The sequence below is a fragment of the Protopterus annectens genome, chromosome 10.part0 (assembly GCF_019279795.1).
Source record: "Protopterus annectens isolate FY-2018-M chromosome 10.part0, PAN1.0, whole genome shotgun sequence".
NCBI lineage: Eukaryota > Metazoa > Chordata > Ceratodontiformes > Protopteridae > Protopterus > Protopterus annectens.
Window position 1 is genome coordinate 1,822,868,303 of NC_056744.1, and position 8,052 is coordinate 1,822,876,354.

Below are 8,052 nucleotides of genomic sequence, written 5' to 3' on the forward strand. Positions count from 1 at the left end.
CTACTGAGAAGTTTGGTATGGGAGCCTCCATGGCCTTTGCCTTCGATTCCACACCTTCTGTCTCAGGAAAACAATCACTTACTCAATGTCAAACTTCAGTCTCTGCATCTAACAGCCTGGCATATTCTGTTCTAGACCCTGGAGGGTCTCAGCTTCCACAACAAGTTTTGAATGTTATTTTGGAGGCCAGAAGGCCTAGTACGAGGAAAGTTTACGCTGATAAATGGAGGAGATTTTTTATTTGGAGCAAAGCAAAGGACTTTGATGTTTCCAAGCCTGATTTAAGTGTTTCTCTTCAATACCTTACTGAGTTATTGGACAAGGGTTTGTCCTTCTCCTCTATAAAGGTTCATGCTGCAGCCATTTCTGCTCACTATGACCCACCATTATTTTCTCATCCTTTGTTTAAGCAATTTCTTAGAGGGGCAAAGAACATAAGACCCCCACGTAGAGCTCCTACTCCTGCTTGGGATCTCAATTTTGTGTTGGAGAAACTCACTCTACAACCTTTTGAGCCTGCAGCTACTGCCGAGTTAAAGTTTTTATCATGGAAGACTGCTTTTTTGTTGGCCATTACCTCTGCGAGAAGGGTTTCTGAATTACAGGCCCTTATGGCAGTTGAGCCTTTCCTAATTTTCCATAAGGATAGGGTATCTTTGCGTACTAATCCTTCCTTTATGCCTAAAGTGGTTTCTAGTGTGGCTCTAAACCAAACTATTCATTTGCCTACTTTTTATGCAAACCCCCAAAATAAAGGGGAAAAGATTTTGCACACTTTGGATATTCACAGGCAGTTGCGATATTATTTGAGCAGAACTAAAGGGTTCAGGCAGTCTCAGCAGTTGTTTGTTTCTTTTGCTTTGGGTTCTCAGGGAAAACCTGTTTCAAAACAAACTATTTCTAAGTGGATTGGTTTTTGTATTGCTTTCTGTTATTCCCATCATGGTAAGGAGATTCCGGCTGGAATCAGGCCTCATTCCACTAGAGCTACTGCCACTTCTACAGCCTTTTTAAGGGGGGTAGCTACTAAAGATATTTTGGAAGCAGCTACTTGGAGTTCAGTGCATACTTTCTCTAAACATTACCACCTTCCACTTTATTCTAAATCTAGGGCTGGATTTGCCACTGCAATTTTACAGGGCATTTTGGCAGCTCCCAATGCTTTATGATTTTGCCAACCTCCCTTACCTCTGCTTTGGGATTCTACCCATATGTAAGGACTGCAGCAATGTGAGATGAAGAACATAGTACAGTTTTGTACCTACCATAAATGTAGATGTTCGAAGATCCACATTGCTGCAGTCCAATTTACCCTCCCTCCTTCCCCACTGTAGTTTGGGGTGGTTGTTTGGTTTGGGTTGTAAATACTGGTTGCACATAGGTGGTTAGATGTTTGTTATGTTTTTTGGTTATGGCCTTTGTTTTTAGGGCCTTCTGACATCTGGGGCAAGAAAAGACTGGGGATATGACGTCGGTCATGCGCTTTTGTACCCTGACGCTCTGATGTCAGTTCCGAGCGCCCATGACCGACGTCAGCCTAATACTTTGGTATTCGGGCCGACCGAGGACAGCGGACTACCCATATGTAAGGACTGCAGCAATGTGGATCTTCGAACATCTACATTTATGGTAGGTACAAAACTGTACTTTCCACCATGTGGCTGCCATATACAGGGATTTGTGAGACAGCTACAGACTGTACCTGGCAGGCTTTACAGATCACCGTCTCTGGCCATGGATACGGAACCTGTGTCTGGCAGGGGTGCTACAGACAGTATCTGGTGTACTAATCAAGACTGGCTACTATCCTCAGAGGTTGACAATTGTCCACTGGATCCAGGTCCCTGCTGAGACTGGCCAGAGCCACGTGGTCTGCAGGATGGTCTATGGACAGCCCCCCCCCCCGAACATTGCTGCGGCTAGTACTGGCACTACGAGAGCAGCTGTGACTTTCTGGACGTCCACAACGACCTCCAGCTGGTGATGTTGCTGGCATACGTCCACATTGACATCTCAACCGTCCCGACACATGGACATGACATTGTGGAAGGACATCCAATGTCTCACCCCAACGTCTATCAATGACCTCAGTGTAGTTATGTATGGCACCTGCTAGGTCACGGATACTGTCATTTACAGAAGTGTAATGAGTCCTCTGTGCCCTTAGCCCCTGTCTGGTGTACTGCTCCATTCATGTCTGTGTCTCCATAACAGCCTAGAAACATGAGTGTGGTAGAAAGAGGTGTGGCATGTCTGCCAGGGGCATGATGACCAGCAGTGCTCTGAAGAGAACCCCTGAGCATCTGCCTATGTGGTACCGTTCCAAACATCTGGCTATGGCTGCTGTGTCCTGATACATGTGCCATAGATACCACACTGTCCTGGCCAGTGCCAACCATACACTGTCCCTCAGCTAAAGGCAATGGTGATGATGGATGTACAGGCAGTATGACTGTGCGCATGGATGGGGTGGAGACTTTTGTACTGTACTGTTGGCCCAGCAACAGACCCTGACAAACCTGCCTGTGCCTCAACACACCTATTCTCATGATCACTGTCTGTGTCAGTGACATCAGTTTCCCAGCTGTACTGAACCAGCCCCACCTTGCCACCTGTGAGAGGAAAACAGGAAATGCACTTTAAGACCTGAACATAACTTCAGACCACATGTACACATACAAAACTACACTCCTCCTGAAAGCAGACACACACACCAGCAATCACAGAACATACACAATAGCAGGTGATGGTGGAGTACAGTATCACAAGCAAAACAATCATATCACACCTGTCAGCATGTAGGACATGTGTTGCTCAACAGCATGCAGTGCAAGTGTAGTCAATCCTTGTTACTAACAGTATACATGGCTTTGATGCATGTGTTTTATTAGGTGATGGCCTCCCCCTGGAACACAGTGCATACATGGACACATCATTGCTGTGCAGGTATTCATAACCCTGTGATGTACTGTGCACCATAACTCACAGGTGTACATACCATTGCTGGATGTGTGTGTGTGTGTGTGTCATATAGGTATCCAATGCTGATTACAACCTCTGTTTCTTTAGTAAATAATTGTGGACACGTTTTTAGCACATGCGTGATGAGTATTCACACATCATCATCAGTGGTGCATGGATAATTGATAGAATACCATTCAGCCACATACCCAATGTATGGTACTTATGGTGAGTGTAGATCATATTGTGGACATGCCAGTCTCATCCATGACATGGTATACTAAAACACAACTATATATTTAAACACTACACATACCGAGTTCGGCTTTGTCAAGGGCAGATCCTGCCTTTTGAACCTGGTTGACTTCTTCGAAACAGTCACCAAAGCCATAGATGAAGGGAAGGTAGTCCACACAGCCTATCTGGACCTTGCAAAGGCATTTGACACAATACCGCACTCGGGCATCATAGATAAGCTATCCAGCTTAAATATAAACCCCTATGTCACAAGATGGGTCGCAAACTGGCTCAAAGACAGAACCCACAGAGTGAGAGTTGCTGGAGCCATGTCAGACTTGAAACCGGTCACAAGTGGCATCCCACAGGGTTCTGTCCTGGGACCACTCTTGTTCGGTATATACTTTTCCGAGGTAGAGGCAAACGTGGGAGGACTATGGCTCACCAAGTTCACAGATGACTGCAAACTGGGCGCCATAATCAACTCGCCAGCTGACACAAACATCCTTCAAAAAGGTCTCACAGAGACAGATAACTGGTGCCAGCTCCATGGTTTAAAGCTAAATGCCAAAAAATGTATAGTCATACCCTTTGGCAAAAACAATGTGCCCACAAATTACCACATAGGTGGAAACCCATTAAGTACAGAGAAAGTTATTAGGGACCTGGGGACCCAAGTTGATAGCAATCTCTCCTTTGAAAACCACATTGCCAAAGTGGTTAGAAAGACCTTCTACATAGCCCACCTCATCACGAAGGGTTTCACATCTAGATCAAGAGAGGTAATCGTGCCCCTTTATTCATCCCTCATCAGGCCCATCATAGAATACAATGCCCCTTTCGGGATGTACCTTACCCGACACCTGCAGCAATTAGAAAGACCCCAAAAGTATCTCACCAAGAGGATCAAGGGTCTCAAACAGATGCCATATGCTGCTCGGTTAAAAAAACTCCAGCTCTACTCAGTTGCATACTGCCTACTTCGAGCAATCTATGCCTGACATACAAAGCTATGTCAAATCCAGAATTAATGGACATGCTCCACCTCAGTAAATCTAAATCCCTTAGAGCCACACGCTCGAGGGACTTGAACCTCAGCACAGAAATAAATAGAACTTGCTGGAGGGACAGGTTCATAACCCAGAGGCTTCATTCGCTCTGGAATAGAATTCCAGTTCATGTGAGGCAGAGCACCTCACTGAATCTCTTCAAGAAGAATCTCGATAGGTGGATGGGGGATCATAGGTTTGTCCCAGGGATTACTCCCGTGTCACTATTAGACAGAGGCACAGTAAACTAAACCTTAAAAAGGGCACAATATACTCAAATCAAGGGGTGGCGTAAGCCATACAGAATTGGGCTAGGCTTATAATTGCCCCAGGGCAAATAGCCTAGTATAAACCTATGAACCTATATGACCTAGCCACTCAATAGCATCACAAGACATATATGCACCTCTAAACAGTATGCATACCAATCACCATTTGCACAACTGACACATATGTGTGCACATGCATCATTATGGTGTATAGCAATGACAGCTATGTGTAGTACTGTGGTTACAATAACTGGATAGGGTATAGTACCATAGGCCATCATCATGAAGCATCAGGTGGTCACTCAAGGCTACAAATGTTTCACAAACCAGCACAAATCATGCTGTGCAAGAACTGTACTACCTTGGCTAAATTCACCATTTAACAACCAGTTGTTACGTGAGTTTGTAAGGAGGCCAATAAAGTGCTTTCCCTGACATGAATGTGTAGTGTGTTGCAGAGTGTTTAAATGCCCCAGGATAGGCCTTTTCCCCTCAGGTATATTCTGTGTAATGCATGGATGAGATTTTGGATACTGAAGTGTGTCTTTACAGAAGGTTTGTGAATCCTTTATGTGTAGCATGCTAAAATGCTCTGTGTATGACATAGATATGTATGTTAAAATAGCAGAAAATATCCTAAGAACTAAGTCAGCATGGGAATGGAGAAAGGAGATTCTGCCGATAAGGATGACTGCAATTAGGAACATAAACAGCAGGCAAGAGGGGGCTGACCTTTATTGGAGAAAACTGGCAAAGGTACCATGGTATTGGGAGCAAATAACTAGAGAGGGAAAGATGATAGGGAAGGCAATCTCTAACCTGTGGTCAGAACAAACACTTGGCCTCTTCCCATTCTATCAAGGATTGATATCAGAGTATAGGCAAAGAGAAAGAAATATAGGGGCCCTAAACAAAAGACCAGCACTGGGAGAATTTTTAGTAGAATCTAGAACAAAAGCTGCCATTAAAAATGGAGTAATTAGTAGAGCATATAAAATGTTGCATGATAACTATAAGAATCAATCAGAGGAGGTTAGAAAGGATTGGGAGGAGAGATTGGATAAGCAATTCACAAAGAAACAATGGGAGGATATATGCTTGTCTCCCAAATATGCAACAAAATCTAGAAGATTTAGGATTTTTGCTTGGAAATGTTTACATAAATATTTTTATACCCCAAGTAGACTCCAGAGAATTTTTCCTCTGGTAGACAGCAAATGTTGGAGGTATAATGTGGAAGAAAGAGGTAATTTGGAACATTTTCTGGGAGTGTGGTGAGTTGGCATACTTTAAGGATTCCCTGGGGGATGCACTGACAGAGATGCTGGGTGGGCAGATTAGTGTGATGAGGCAGATTATTTTTCTGAGCTATGATACAGAATAAGAATTGCCTAGACGTGGTAAGGACTTGCTCTGTCTAATTATGGTGGCTGCCAAAAAATCAGTTAGCAGAAAATGGAAATCAAAATCTAAACCAACTATATTAGAAGTAGTGAATATAATAACAGAGATAAAATAACTGGAAGTGAGAGCTTTAGAAAAGGGTAGGAACAAACTACATAGGAAAAATGGGAATTGTGGGAACAATACATACAGGGGAGGAATGAGATTTAAAAGAATGCAGGACTTACATGACCTACGTAATGTTTGATCGAAAATGATCAGGTAGATTATAAGTGCTGTATAATGTTTGCAACTGGGGACGTGTCAGTATGGTTTGTGATGTAAAATGCTTGCAAATGGAATTGTGCTGCTGTGGTTTGTTTTCATTTATATAAATGTGTGATTGCCTATACGTGATGGTTTAATAAAGATGTCTCTTGTTTAAAAAAAAAAAGGCAGAAATTGAATAATTTATGTAATGTTGCTTAGGTTATATGATATATGGCAATATACATGAAGTATAATGTTTGTAAATGTGAACTTGTTAATACAGTTCGATTACTTTTATATAAATGTAAATGTGCCTGTGTCACAAGTGATAATTCAATGAAGGTATTAAAAAAAAAAAGAAGCAATTTACAAAGTCAAAATATGGATGGAAAAATGGAATTATTCTTAGCAGAGCTTTTTGGATAAGATGTAGCCATGATAAATGAGATGGTTTATGCTACAGGGATAACAGCATATCATTATATAGATATGAAGACATTAGAAGAGTCAAGTGTGGATAGCTGCAGGAAAGGATGTTACATTTCAATGGCTGTTGGAAGTGATGTTATGATGTACTTGTTTACCTGCGCTTCCTTTTAACTTTCAGAACTGCTGCTTGAACTGTTAACCTGATCTCAGTGGAGACTGCAGCACTCCGTGAACGAGGTTTTGTAACTTATGAGAGTTACTGAGATGTTACTGGAAATGACTGTTTGCCTCTGCCTTACCGAACTTTGTGAATGTTTAATGAACTGTTTTACTGGGTCATGTGTCTATAAATAATGTGCCATAAATTTATACATCAGCACTTTGTTTGGAGAAATATGCATACTTTTCTCTGTTGTACACTCTTGCTCATGTTGACATTTTCTGTTAGTGTCACATTTTTTTTTATACTTTACACCAGTCTTAAGATATTTTGCTTGCCTTTGGAGTTCAGTAATGTGTAAAAATGTCCATTCTGGATTAGCCAAACTCACCTGGTTAGCAAAAATAAATACATATTTTCTTTCCACATAGAGAAAGAAATGTATAAACTTTCAGACAGAGTGGAACAATGTTTCACTGTGACCACCAGATGGCAACAATGTACTTCAAAAAAAAAAAAAAAAAAAAAAAATATATATATATATATATATATATATATATAGGTTCCATACACTAGATCGAATTTTCACTAATTCGAAATAGTGCATGGAATGCTCACTGCAGCGAACGGGTGTTGTACTGAACTTCCGTGCAGTATTCACGGACCTTAGGGTTAGGGCATGGGTCATAGTAAGGGGGTTATACCCTTACCATGACCCGTGCCCTAACCCTAAGGACCGTGACAACTGCAGCGCAGTGAAGGACATACCAATGTCTTCCACTATGGTGCGATAGTTCCGAACCTTAGGGTTAGGGCATGGGTTAGGGTAAGGGGATAGCTTTAGTAACTATCCCCTTACCCTAACCTGTGCCCTAACCCTAAGGTCCATGACTATTGCACCATAGTGGAGGACATAGCTTGTTTTTTATGTCCTCCAATGTGCTGCGGTGTTTTTGGTGAAGTGCACTTATGCAAAAGTTCACTTTCATTAAAGTGAACTTTCGCAGAAGTGAGGCTTCCTATTACAAGTTTGAAGTAGTGAACTTTTGTTCTTGTAATAGGAATCCATATATATACATATATATATGGTTTCACTTCAGAATTCTGAAATATCACAATCCTGAACTTCATAATTTGGAACCCAAAATCCTGAAAATATACAGGACACAAAGAATGACAATATTCCAGTACAAGGACACAGAGAAACACACACAAGACAAAGGATAGCACTTTTCACCAAGTATGGGCAGGGGGACAAGTCCCCCTGCACCCCACACCCCCTGCTAATTAAATA